The 13,291-nt window shown below is 42.7% G+C and overlaps 1 protein-coding gene across 2 annotated transcripts in view; it reads left to right on the top strand.

Moving 5' to 3' along the window:
- The first annotated feature begins 6,707 nt into the window (after positions 1-6,707).
- Positions 6,708-13,291, top strand: part of EMP2 (epithelial membrane protein 2) — a 48,353-nt gene continuing 41,769 nt past the window's right edge. The window contains exon 1 of one of the 2 annotated variants that reach the window (XM_074280531.1): positions 6,708-6,892. The gene's annotated coding sequence lies outside the window, so the exon portion shown is untranslated. The remainder of the gene's footprint in view (positions 6,893-13,291) is intronic. The other variant, XM_074280532.1, reaches the window with a different exon arrangement.

Here is a 13,291-nt window from a genome sequence, read left to right as displayed (position 1 = left end):
CAGAATTATAAAGGAAGCTGATTTTATTGAAATGCAGTTAACTAAAAAAAGGTTTTTTAAGTCCATGGATACTAGGTTCTACATAGTGAAGGCTCTGTGTGTTGTGAACAGAGTTCTTTGAATCTAGAGTATCAAAAAAAAATCTGCTATCCCTCTCACAAACATATTTCTTATGGGGAAGATGACTTTGTGTCCTCCAGTTACCTCCAAATTACTCAAAGAGAACAAATAGACATCAGTTTCAATATCAAGGACTCAGTTCAGATATGAGAGAACTGACAGTAACATGGTTAAGCAGGGGATTGTCGATCTGAGATCAGGAGTTTCATCTTCCAGATGTTGTCTCTGCAGAAGGAGGGAGATGGAGAAGATTAACCTTTCTAAGATACTTCTAGTGCTATTTTCTATGTGGAGGCTTACCTGTCTGTGTGGCAGTGATTGGAGTATTTCTCACCCAAGGGAAAAAGTCTGACTGTAGCTCACGTGATATTTGTGGGTCTTTTCCTGAAACTTGACAGCAGGGTATATTCTGGGCAGGATGGAATTCACTGAAGTCCCCTCCCTTTCCCATTTCCTCTCTGACTCATACTCAATGAGAGAGTATCCTGGGGCAGAAGGTGTATGTGTGGGCACCCCTCAGATGACCCGGGTCCTACCCTTGGGGAGATTTGTAAAATGGTGTAGATAGAAAAGAATAGTGACATGAAGCTCACTTCCTTAATAAGAAATACAAAAATATGTTCAGATGAGTGATTAAGTCTTGCTACCATGAAGGAGAGTGAGGATTGTTAATCAAGGAAAGCTTACTGGAAGAAAAGATATCTATTCTTGAACCAGAAGATCGCTGTACACTTCAATGCTGTATGAAGATGTATTCTGATGGAAGTGGAAATCTTCAACATAAAGAAGATCCAACCCACTTCAGCTGATCAATGATGGACAGAAACAATTACACTCAGAGAAGGAACACTGGGAAGTGAATGTAAATTGTTAGTACTACTGTCTATCTACCCAGGTTACTTACACCTTCGGAATCCAATACTTAATGTGCAACAAGAAAATGGGATTTACACACATATATTGTATCTAGGTTATATTGTAACACCTGTAAAATGTATGGGATTGCCTGTCATCGGGGGGAGGGAGTAGAGGGAGGGGGGGGATAATTTGGAAAAATGAATACAAGGAATAATGTTTAAAAAAATTTACTCATACATATATACTGTCAAAAAATTATAAATAAATAAAATTTAAAATATATATATACATATATATATATATATATATATATATATATATATATATATTCTTTCCCTCTCTCTTAAACAGAGTTTTGAAGGCAGAGTGGGACTACATCTGGAAACTTCTTTCTTTATAGTATCTCACACTTCACCATGAACAAATCTGGGCTTAATATTAAGACTTCTGGGAAATTATGTTGATGATGAAATAAGACACACTCCACTCCTTTCTACTCATCTTAAAGGGAAAATTCACATCTGGGACAGCTTTGAGATTGTTTATATAATGTCAAATCTCCTGATGAAAAGTAGAAAATTCAAACATCCAGATGCTTTGGATAAAAATAATAACAATGTCTCATAGACATATGGTGATTTATGGTTCATAAAAATCTTTCATATCCATTATCTTATCTTAGTCTGTAATATGCAGAATAGAGGTTATTATTTCCCTATTTGACAGATAGGCAAAATGAGTCTTTGAGCAATTAAATGATTTAGCCAAGAATCTGTGGCCTCTTACAAGTGGTGGTTGGGGCTTGCACCCTCACTTCAAGTCCAGTGTTCTTTGTACCATCCTAGGGTGCTTCAGTACTTTAGGACAGACTACTCGATATTGGGGATCCCTTAATAACAATAGTTTATAGTTATATAGTGCTTAATACTTAATTTTTTCTTTTTCATTATGAACTTAGCCAAAAATGAATACATTTTAATATATGAAGAACAAAAAATGATTGTACATGAAACTAAACTTCTATTATGTACATTAAGATAGTGTAGAGTTAAAACCCTTCCACCCCAAAGGAGTTAAGGATACCGAGTCTGAAGATCTGGAAAATACAATAAAAATTTTGGGCCCTCCCTTCCTATGAGAGAAGACTGAATTTTTTTTTCTTTTATGAGGTGTTTACAGTACCTTATTGTAAAATTTGGATTGAGTATTTGGTTATAAGTGCTGTATCATCTGCTGTCCTTTGAGACTTCTGTAAAACTGTCCAAATATTCCCATATGTCAACCTGAGATATATTGATGGTGAAAATCATGATGTGAGAAGGGATTACTGTATATTGTAAGGATACCCTTTAACAGGGCATGTTAAGCATTGATAAAGGTTTGCAGAATATAGTTATGATGATTTAAACTTCCTTGTATGAATTGGAATCTATGTACAGTACAGTGGAAAGAGCCCATATTTGGTACAGTGTGGATTTGGTACAGAGGGCCTGCATTTCAAACCCAGATTTTTCACTTGCTGCCTATATGTTTAACTACTCAATCTCTCCAAGTCTCAGTTTCTTAATCTATAAAAATGAAGAGGTTGTATCACATGGTTTCTAATGTCTCTTCCCATCTTAAATCTCTGATCCTATAATCCACTGAAAAAAATCTCTTAAAGGGAAGTTGAAAAGCTCCAGATTTTAGGCACCATGCAGTCTAACATCAAATTCCAGTTTCTTCCTTTGGAAATAATTCTTATTCCTCAAATCTGTGGAGGTGGGGGAACAGGGAGAGAACAATATGGAAAATATCTCCAAGAGGCCATTGGGATCTGGGTTTGCGGATTTTTCTTGGCCCCTCCAGACAGGAATGGCTGGAGTTTTTCCAAGTTTACACTTTTACAGCTGTGGTAGCATGCTGAGCAGTAGCTAGAAGCAGTGGGAGGAAGGGAGAATTTGAAACTGACACCTATTCCTTGAATCTTAAAAAAAAATTATGGATGACTTGTTTTTTACATCACCATCATTTCTCTATATCCCCCCTCCTCAAAGCCATGATCTATTCTTTGAAACAAAGAATAAAAATGAAAGAAGAAAAAAAAGCAATTCAGCAAAACTAACACAATAACTAAATCTAATAACATATCCCGCATCTTTATTTAAACACAAATCTTTCTGTATTTCCCCCATCTGCTTAAAATACCCAGATAACTTTTAAAAGGGGCCTGTTTTCTTAAAGTGTGTGCTTGGGAGCAGTTTGTTTAGAAGAAGTTAATTAAGCCCCTAAAGTCTGCCAGCATCAGGATGACCCACACAGGGGAAGTTTCATAGAATCACAGATTTAGAGCTGGAAAGTATCTTAAAAATTCATCCAGTTCAAATGCATTTTTGTAAAAATGAAGAAACTGAGACTCAAGGAGATCAATTGATCTTCCCAGAGAGATAGGACTGGTAAATGTCTGAGTCAAGATTTGAAATTAATTCTTTATCCATAATGCCGCATCTACTCTTTTTAAAATGTCTGGAATGATAGGGAACCACTATTTAATGCCTTTTGTTTCCCTACATTGCTCATCTTCTTAAAATGATCATCCAAAGGAGATGATGAAACCTGGGAAGATTTATAAAAACTGACAGAGAGGAAAGTGAGCAGAACCAGAATAATTTGTACAACCACACTGTAACTATGAACTTGAAAGGCTTAAATAGAACTCTGTTTGATGCAAGGATTCCATGATTCCAGAGGACCCATCAAGAAACATTTTATACAGTCTCTGAAGAAAGGCAGTGGATTCAGAGTGGAAATCGAGACATATATTTTTTTGGACCTGAACGGCACGGGAATGTGTTTTGCTGGACTATTCATACCTGTTGCAAATGTTTTGTTTTTCTTTCTTTTTCAGTGAGGGAAAAAATGGACCTTTCTAAAAATTAACTTTTCAAAATTATCTAGTTTTCCTTCAAGAGAAAAAAAGGAAGAGGAGAGATGTCCTTCATTGTTAGAATCATACACTTTGGAAAGCTTGAAGGGATCCTATGGATAGGAAAAAGGAAAGGGGGAACTAATGATAGAGTTGGGAATGGAACCCAGAATTCTGAACTCCTGTTCCAATGTCATTTTGGCTCTCTTCAACATCTGGGTGCTTTGTCTTTGATAGTTTCTTATTGATTTGGAGAAATATTTGCCTTTTAAGACTCCTTGGTAGAGTTAGTAATTGATTTGGAGAAATATTTGCCTTTTAAGACTCCTTGGTAGAGTTAGTAATGCAGACACCCACATGAAAACTCCTTGAAGCCTTAATAGCAGGACTGAGAAGAAATCTGAGATAACAGAGCCTATAATGATATGGGGGGGGGGATGAGACAGAGAATTCTACTGTATTTAGTGAGAATGTAAGAATTTCTAGATTAGTTCAGCTCAATGGCTCAAATGGCCTAATGACCTAAATAAAGATAGTTTGTTAGAATGGTTGAGTGGTAGACATGGTTTCAATCTATAATATCAACACACACATATAATATTTATTTCATATATTCAATATCTATAATTATATATTATATGATATATAATTATATGCAATTTAATATTTAATATTACATATATTTTGTATAGAAATACACACATATATGCATGTATATATATTTAGAGTCAGAAGCCATAGTTTGAAGTATCAGGTTTACCATTTAATCTTGAATAAATCACTTAACACTTCTAGACCCTAGGCTCTGTAAATGATGAGCTTAGATGATGAGATAATTTTCAAGATCCCTTGCTGATGCTATTATTTTGTCTTTTGAACATTTCCCTCTTCCTTTATAGGCAGCTAGGGAATACAATGTTTAAAATGTTAAAATGGCTAGATATGAATTCAAATCCTGCTTCAGATGCTTTCAGGGTGATCTAGCTTGCAAGGGTACTTAAAAATATTATCTCACTTCATCCTCACAACAACCCTATGAGGTACGTGTCATCATTATTCCCATTTTATAGATAAGGAAACTGAGATTGTGGAAAGATAAATGACTTGTCCACATGGCTAATAAATATAAAAAGCAAGGTTTGAAACCATGTCCCTGACTCTAGGCACAGCCATTTGATATATATCATCCTTGTAACATTGGAGGAGGTTGGAGTCAGTGAAGTTGATATTTATTTCTTGCTGTTCAGTCAGTCTCTTTCTTTCCCTCTGTCCTTGATCTTAGAGCCTTTTTCTTGACAACTTTTGACATCTGAAACGGTCTTTCCTCCATTTCTCCTTTTTCTCCCTCCATTCTCCTATCCCTTTCCACCTCCCTTCTTAAGGTCTCAATTGTATCATAATTATCTACATGAGGAAATCTTTGTATATTTGAGATACGAAAAAGTATGACACTGCCCCAATTTACAATCCAGTTGAGAAAGAGACATAGACCTCACCCTACTCCCAAATAACTAAGGATAAAACCCGTATGCCCAAACTTTTAAAGCCGCTAAGATATCATGAGCTAAGAGCACACATTTGCTGGAGTTCAGAAGGGAGAAGTCGTCATGGAGGAAGTGGGACCCTCATTCTAGCATCAGACTAGAGATCAAAACAGTTAACTCTGAGTCCCCAGCTCTGCCATTGACCAGCTTGGACAAGTCACTTAACCATCTCTAGCTTTCAGTTTCCTCATAGATATAACGGGGACGTTGTTTGATAAGCTTCCTTTTCTGGGTCTGTACAACCTGCTTCATATCGCAATTCCACTCGGTAGGTTTTTTATTCCCTCAGGTTTCCTTCTTTTCTGCATATAGACCAGAGGCTGAATACAAACACACGGCAGACAGCTGCGCTGGCGCCTGATGTGCAGCACATCTGGCCCTTGCTTGCAGCTGGGTTGCTTTCCCCTTCTCTATTCTCACATATTTCCACACTCCCCACCTCCCTGGTTTCCGGAGCTTAGTCTATGCCCAAAGGCACTACTAGCAGACTCCCCGTTAGCCCGGCTCAAAAAATGATTAATAGAAACATGGATTGTCAAAGTTGGAAATCTGGGGGATCCCCATCCCGCAACCTTCCCATGTTACAAAGGAGGAAACTGAGGCCCAAAGAAATAGAATGACAAGAGAAAACACAGCAAATCAATCAGTGGCAGAACCTGGGGGAGGTGTGAGAATTACTCCCAACCACATCCATGACCCCCCACCCTTCCCAACAGCCAGAAAGAAGATTAAAGGAGAGGAAAAATCTGAGGTCCTTGGAGGTTGGGAAAGGATGTAGACAGGGCCAGGGATCTGCTCTTAGGGTGACTCGAAGTACAAAACAACGCTCTCCGTTTGTGCAAAGTTGTTCTTTCTTTCCCCTGTCCGCTTTAGGGTCTCGCCACTGCCCCACCCCTCTCCGCCCCACTGCTTACTGAAACTAGACCCCAAGTGCTTCGAAGAAGCTAGTTAGGAGATGGGCTGAGAACATTTGTTAGAGGGCTAATGAAGAAGGGCTTTGGATAAGCTCAGGGAAGCTTGCATCCCCAAAGCATCCCGGGCCTAGCCATCCCCACTACCGACTGGGTTTCCAACTTTAACAGAGTTTCTGGGAGCTCCAGGTGAACAAAAAAGAAGGGGGTCACGGGCCTGGGGGGATACGATGCTGAGGCCCCTCCTTCATCTGTTTTTAGGGTGTTTCCATCCCCGCTCTCTCTCACACGCCCAGTCTCTCCGCTTTTGACATCACAGCCCCGGGAGGCGGGATTGGGGACAGGAGGAGGGGAGGGGAGGGGAAAATAGGGGTGGGGTTGGGTGGGATGGGGGAGGAGGCTCCTCACCACCCGAGGAGGAGGAGGTGGAGGAGGAGGAGGAGAAGGGAGGGAGAGAAGAGAGTTCCAGCCCCAGAGCTTCAAAACAGTCCGGCGGCCTCGCCTCCAGTTCCAGCCCGTCCTGGCCCGTCCCGCTGCTAGCCCTGCCGGCCCTGGTGAGTAGTGCCCCAGGACAAGGGTGGAGAGGGGGCGGTGCGTTGAAGTTGGGGATTCCGGAGGTTAGGGGAGCCCAGAGGGAGAGAAGTGAAGGAGGGGGGGGATGCCTGGAGCCCCCACCGCAGCAGAGAGAGGGCCACCTAAGCTTGGGGAGGGAGGCTTCTACGACTGAGCGGGGGCTGGGGCTTGAAGCGGATCCGCTTCTCTCTTCGCGCCCCCCTGAAGCCAGTGCCCCCCGCCCGTCTCTGTCAGGTTTCCCCAGATGCGACTGGCATCTTTTCCGTGTCTTTCTGAAACCTTCCATTCACCCCCTAGCCCCCTCCTTCCTGGGACGCCTTAGTCTCCAGTGCCGATGTGGGCGGGAAAAGTTTGGGAAGGAGAGAGCCGGGACAGCTCCTGTGGCTCTGCCAGCCCCGTTCCTGCCTTGGTGCCCACACTTGGCGGGCACCTCCCGCTGGACCCCGGTCCCCTCGACAGACGTCTGCAGATGGGGGACAGCTAGGTGGGCCGCACCACTCCGACGGCCGGACTCCTCAGTGACTTTGGTTCGGACAGTGCGGGCCGAACCCACCCGGGCCAGAATCGCGACCCGGCAGCGCCCTCCAGCGGGGTGAAGCCCTGCGCTTGGGTCTGGGTGGGAGTTGGCGGGGTGCAGCCTGGCTTCCCCGGCTTAGAGGCTAGAGAGAAGGGGGCTAGGAAGGAAAACAAAATTTTTAAAAATGGAACTTACTGGGGTTTGGATTTGGGGGAGGGACACCCCTGAAATCGATTTCTTCCCTCATCCATCTGATAGGGTCTGACACCCTCAGGAAGTAGGTGCTAGTCAACAGACATTTATTACATTTCACTCTGTAGAGGGCCAGTACTCCGGTTCATGAGCCGGACGGACATTCTAGGGCAGGGGGACATTTCTGCTCAAAGGCCTTGAACAGAAAGCTCCAAGGTGGGCGGGAAACAGAGCCAAGAAGTGGCGAAGCTCTCACTGGTGAGAGGTGGGCCCTGTGAGCAGCAACTCATTCAGAGAAGGCCTGCTTGGAGAGTGATGGAGCTGAGAGCACAGGCTGGATGGCAGCTCTCCCAGGAGCATGGCAGTGGGACCCTTAAGGCTGGCCGATCCATCAACCATGCCCGCCTTCTCTGTTGTGTGGCTGTATGGGGGATTGTAAGGAAGGGAGACTACTTAGCGGCCATCTCCCTGGGACTGAGCAGAAAACTCTGTGCTGTGGCTTTTAGCTCCACAAGGAGAACAATAACTCCTTGTCGCTGCCTTGTGTGGTAGGTAATGTAGGGACTGGCAGAAAGCAAGGGCTCCTGCCCGGACCACTGACTTGGTTTGGATGCTGAGCTTTGGAGAGCTTCAAAGAAGCTCAGGGCAGATTGAGAGAGGAGGTGTAGAGTGTGCAATCCTGAGTAGTTGAGGCAATTTGGGATTAGCCCAGGCCTTTTCTCTTAGAGCAAGATCAGGGGTTGGCAGCTGCAGAGGCTCTTCTGAAAGATGTGGAGCAATATTCGATGCTCCTGCGGGGCTATGGGGTCAGGGGACTTTGAGGTGTGGCTAGCATAAGGCTCATGAAGGCAAGTGAGTAGGAAGACATTGTACAGCAGTTCAGCCTATTCTATTTGTCTCTTAACACCCCCCCTCCCCAGGGAAGGAGACCTTTCCTTGCTCAAGATGATACCCAGAGAGAGAGAGAGAAATCTGGGGTTTACTTGAAAACATTGGGTGATGGAAATCTGGGGTTTATTGGAAAACATTGGGTGATGGCTTTTGTGCTGTAGTCACCAGAGACATTTTCTGGTGTGGAGTTAGGGAGAGGCTAGAGGAAAAAGGCAAGATCAAGAAATGGAAATGGAAATGTGAAAAGGTCAAGGCTTCCAGCAAAGGTTGGTCCAGGCAGGAAGAAGCCTTTAACCTGTCCCTCTCCTTCAGGTACTTTGTTCCATTCTTTAAACCTTCCCTGGACTGATCGCTTTCTGGAGAGCTGCCTCATATTAACATAGTGGATAATTGCTGACTAGAGAAAGCTTCTGCAGCATGCTGCACAAATTCAGGTTGCCTCCCTCTAGTATGTAATAACAGTAAATACCGACTAACGTTTAGATTACAAGGAAATGTTTCACTTATTTCTTCCTCATGTACCACACACAGGGAGGAAAAATAGGATTAGGCTGGCAAATGTTTAACAATTGGGTCTGTGGGGATAAAAAGTCTGCAAATTACACTTTTAAAAGTTGCATTATTAATTTTTCTATCATTTCTTTAAGCCTAAATAATAATTTAAACTGTAGTTTGTAGACTTTCTGGAATTCTGAAGTATTGATGTTACACTGAAATTATAACGATTAATTAATTCCTAGTAAGTCTGAACTGGTTTTAGTAGACTTGATTTAGGTGTGTGCACACATATATGTGTACACATGCATACATACAAGTATGCACCTATACATATAAGTGATATTCATGACATGAGAGATGTCATAGAGATGTATTCTAGTATATACACACATACATGTATCCACATGCATATAGAGGATATAGATGTACATAGGAGGTGTATTCTAATCAGAAATACCTAGGTTGGAATTCCTCTGATGAGTAATTTCTACATGACCCTTAGTCAAGTTATTTAGCTTTTCACTGATGTAGGCGATTTTCAAATGGGCAGATCAGTGGAAGGAGTTGTCTTATGGAGATTCCCTACGCTAGGAATTCTCAGTGCCATCCAGGAATCCCTGGGAGTCCCCAAGACTTTTAGAGCCCTGCAAGGTAAAAACTCTTTTTCATAATAATATTAAAGCATTTAAATTTCAAATATGGTAAATATCTATAGACATAACTTATGTGAACAAAGATCTTTGGGATACTGCCCATAAAATTTAAGAATGTAAAGAGCTTCTGAGACCAAAAAGTTTGAAAATTCCTGTTCTAGAGCAGTGAAATCACAGGTTTAAACAGAAGCAAATCAACAAACCCCACGTGTTTATATATTTAGATCACATAGCTCCATATATACACATAGATGTATAGGCCTCTGAATATGAGTTTTCCATTATTTCCTGGGGGATTATCTAATTTGTAGGTCCCTCTGGGACGGTTTTTCATCTCGCCAGGCTCCCCACTACATCCTCAGAGTTATTGCTTCACTTCCATACACCCTGTTGGTGTAAGCATCAAGAAGACCTCTCATTTTCACATTAAGTCAAGCTAGACATGACGAAGGAGGGAAGCTGGCCAGGACAAACTACATTAAAGCCAGCCAGAAATGACTTGGATTTCTGGGTCCTTTGGGAATCTTGTTTTGAGTCAATGGAGCAGTTCTTTACTTCATCTTTCCCAACCTCGGCACCTGGATAATCAATTGAATTTATGTATAGTCTGTTTCTGTGTTTTGCCGGCATACAACTTGTGGGTGTGCCCAGTGTTTTCTTCTCTTCCAACAGACTGTAAAAAGTCTAGCTGTAGTTTTAGTTTTGGGGGTAGAATTTCAGCACGACACATTGTTGACCATAGAGAATGACAAGGCAACAGTATCGGTCTAGAAATACCAACCCAGTGATGAGAAATAAGGGCTCTAGGAGTCAGAATGCAGGGATCTAAGGGGGTAGAAGTAGGGTTGTGGGCATCTGTTGGGGGGATGGGTGTTCAGAGTGTACAGCTGTGATTTTTAAACATTTTTGTGTCATGGATCCTTTTGGCAGTCTGGGGAAACGTATGGACTCCTCAGAAACGTTGTTAATGCACCATGTTAATGCATAATTTAAAGTTAAATGTATAAAATAAAATATAATATAGAAGGTTACAAAGGAAACCAATTGTGTTGAAACAAAGCTATAATTTTTCCTCAACCTTGTTCATGGATCCTTGATATGCAACCACAGAATATTTGGGGATACATACTCTGCCCCCCCCAGTTAAGAACTGGGGACGTAAGCATTGGCAATAGCCCCTGGAATGGAGCAACTTGCATCTGGCAGCGTTGATGGAGCTGGAGGCCCATTTAAGGATGTGGTTCCAGCTCCTGCAAAGCAAGAGGGGAACAGGGGAGAGGAGCCCAGGGGCAGGGGGGCTGGGTGTGTGTGTGGGGGCAGCTGGCTCCCCTCATGACTTATCTAAACACCACTCTGGAGCCGAGGCTGTGCAATTAGGCTGGACTGTGGAGGGAAATGTGAAATGCAGTGAGAGGAGGAGGAGGAGGCATCTGGCTCTAGTTAGATCTAAGTGAGGTGGGGGGGGGGGGGAGTCTAAAAATACGCCAGGCGAGCTACCACCCAGGGAGTATTATAGTAGGTAATCTGATACCTGTAGGGTGGAGGGCATGAGTACGGGTAACCAAGGCATTGTTGTTATTCCATTTTGGGGGCCTTTCTGATTCCTCCTGCAGCTGGCTGCCTTTCTCCTTTTCTCTGCTGCTCCAACAAGGGTAGAGAGAATCTCTTTGACTTTGGGATAACCACTTCAGAGCTGTTTTGCCCTCCGAGTCTCCTTTCAAAACTAGGGACATAAATAATTGGGCAGTGGGCTTCCAAGGAGTTCTTAGAACCCTGGTTTCTTTCAAGATTCAGGTCCTGTGCTACCTTTTCTCAGAAGCTTTTCCTAATTACCCCAGTCCTTCTACTCCCACCCCCACCCCTTTAGGTATAGTCATCAAGAGCTCTTGACTTGAGATCTGTGTACTGGCAGATATGTGAGTGTGTGTGTAAATATGTGTGTGTGTGTGTGTATGTGTGTGTGTGTGTGTAAATATGTATGTGTGTGTGTGTACACATATTTATAAATATAAATGAATTTCTTTATAATCCTGCATTCATGTTTATGTGTTAGTGATACAGTGACTATTGGACCTAGAGTCAGAAAGACTGAATTCAAATTCAAATCTGGCCCCAGATACTTACTAGCTATATGACCCTGGGCAAGTCCCTTAACCTCTGCCTCAGTTTCTTCATGTGTTAAATGAGCTGGAGAATGAAATGGCCAACTATTCTGCTATCTCTGCCAAGAACTCCCCCTTGATCCCTACCATAGTCACAAATAGTTGGATGTAACAGAAATGACTGAATAACAACAAACAACAATTCTGAGTCTGGAGTTTTCACCACACATAATAGTTTAACAATCCCTGGTGTAGCAGAGTTCTGGACTCACAACCAGGAGAGCAGGTATACAAATTGTTCTTTTGGAGCTATTTGTGTCATCTGGCTCATCACTTAAGACCTTGAGCTTCAGTATTCTTCTCTATAGAAGGAAGAGGTCGGATTGAATGCTGTCTAAGGTTTCTTTAGCTCTAAATCTCTGATCATAATTTTGGTATATTTATTTATCCCTATATATGTACAGATTGTATTTCCCTATTAAATAGGATTATTTATATTACCCTCTTGAGGGTAGAAACTGCTTCAATTTTGTTCTTGCATTCCTATTGCCTTGCATAAAGCTTGAAACATTTTGGATGTCGAATGGGTGTCATTTGATTGACTCTTTGGGGACCACAGGGAACCCTTTCTATCTCAGATGATTTGGGATGTTTTTTTTCTTCTATCCTTCATCCTCTCAAGTCTGGAGAAATGGGGAGAGGAGAAAGAAAGTGGGATCCCAGGCAGTGTCAGCTCCATTTTCATAACCCTGAAGCAGCTCAAAGCTGGGCAAGTCAGAGATTTAGGGGCAGCAGGTGGGGGGGACCTCCCCAATTAGGCAATGGGGCCATGTGCCAGAGGTAACCTGGGAGGAATGGAATGCTGCCCTTGTTTTTGCCCTTCCAGAAGGAGGAGGGGGAGCAACAGCAGCAGAGCATTTAATCCTTGTAGACTCTGCAAATGGGCTTGGCTACTTCTGGGTGGTGATCATAAATAATTCATATTTCTTTTGCACTCTTAAGATGTTCAAAACTCTTGCCCCACAGCAACTTCAGGGAGGTTGCCAGTAGAAGTATTATCATCTGCATTTTGCAGATGAGTTCTTCTGAACTCTTAAGGCAGTTGAATGACTTGTTTAAAATTGTACTGGTAGTATTGGAGACAAGAATTGAACCCAGGTCCTCTGAAAGAGCTCTTTCTACTGTACCACCCTACTTTCTTCCTTTCTTAACTCTCAAGAGGAGGCAGTCTTGGCTGGGACAGCCTTTCCCCCCTTTCCTATGCCAAGTCTTCCCTGGGCAGGACTCCTGCAACTATCTGAGGAAGCCCTGTTTGGTTGGTCTTTCAGGGAAATGTGGGGGAGGCAGGTCATGGCAGAAAAGTGGAGATGATGTCAACTCTTTAGAAGCTTGGATGGCTCCAAAGTTGGAAAGACTAGAAGGATGAGGAAGGGTCTTTATCTTCCTTATCTTCTAAAGAGGAGGAAGGGGGGGGCGCTAGGTGGCGCAGTGCATAGAGCACCAGCCTTGAATTCAGGAGGACGGAGT

The sequence above is a fragment of the Sminthopsis crassicaudata genome, chromosome 1, assembly GCF_048593235.1.
Source record: "Sminthopsis crassicaudata isolate SCR6 chromosome 1, ASM4859323v1, whole genome shotgun sequence".
Taxonomy (NCBI): domain Eukaryota; kingdom Metazoa; phylum Chordata; class Mammalia; order Dasyuromorphia; family Dasyuridae; genus Sminthopsis; species Sminthopsis crassicaudata.
Note: the sequence above shows the minus strand (reverse complement) of the source record. Positions and strands in the feature narration are given on the sequence as shown.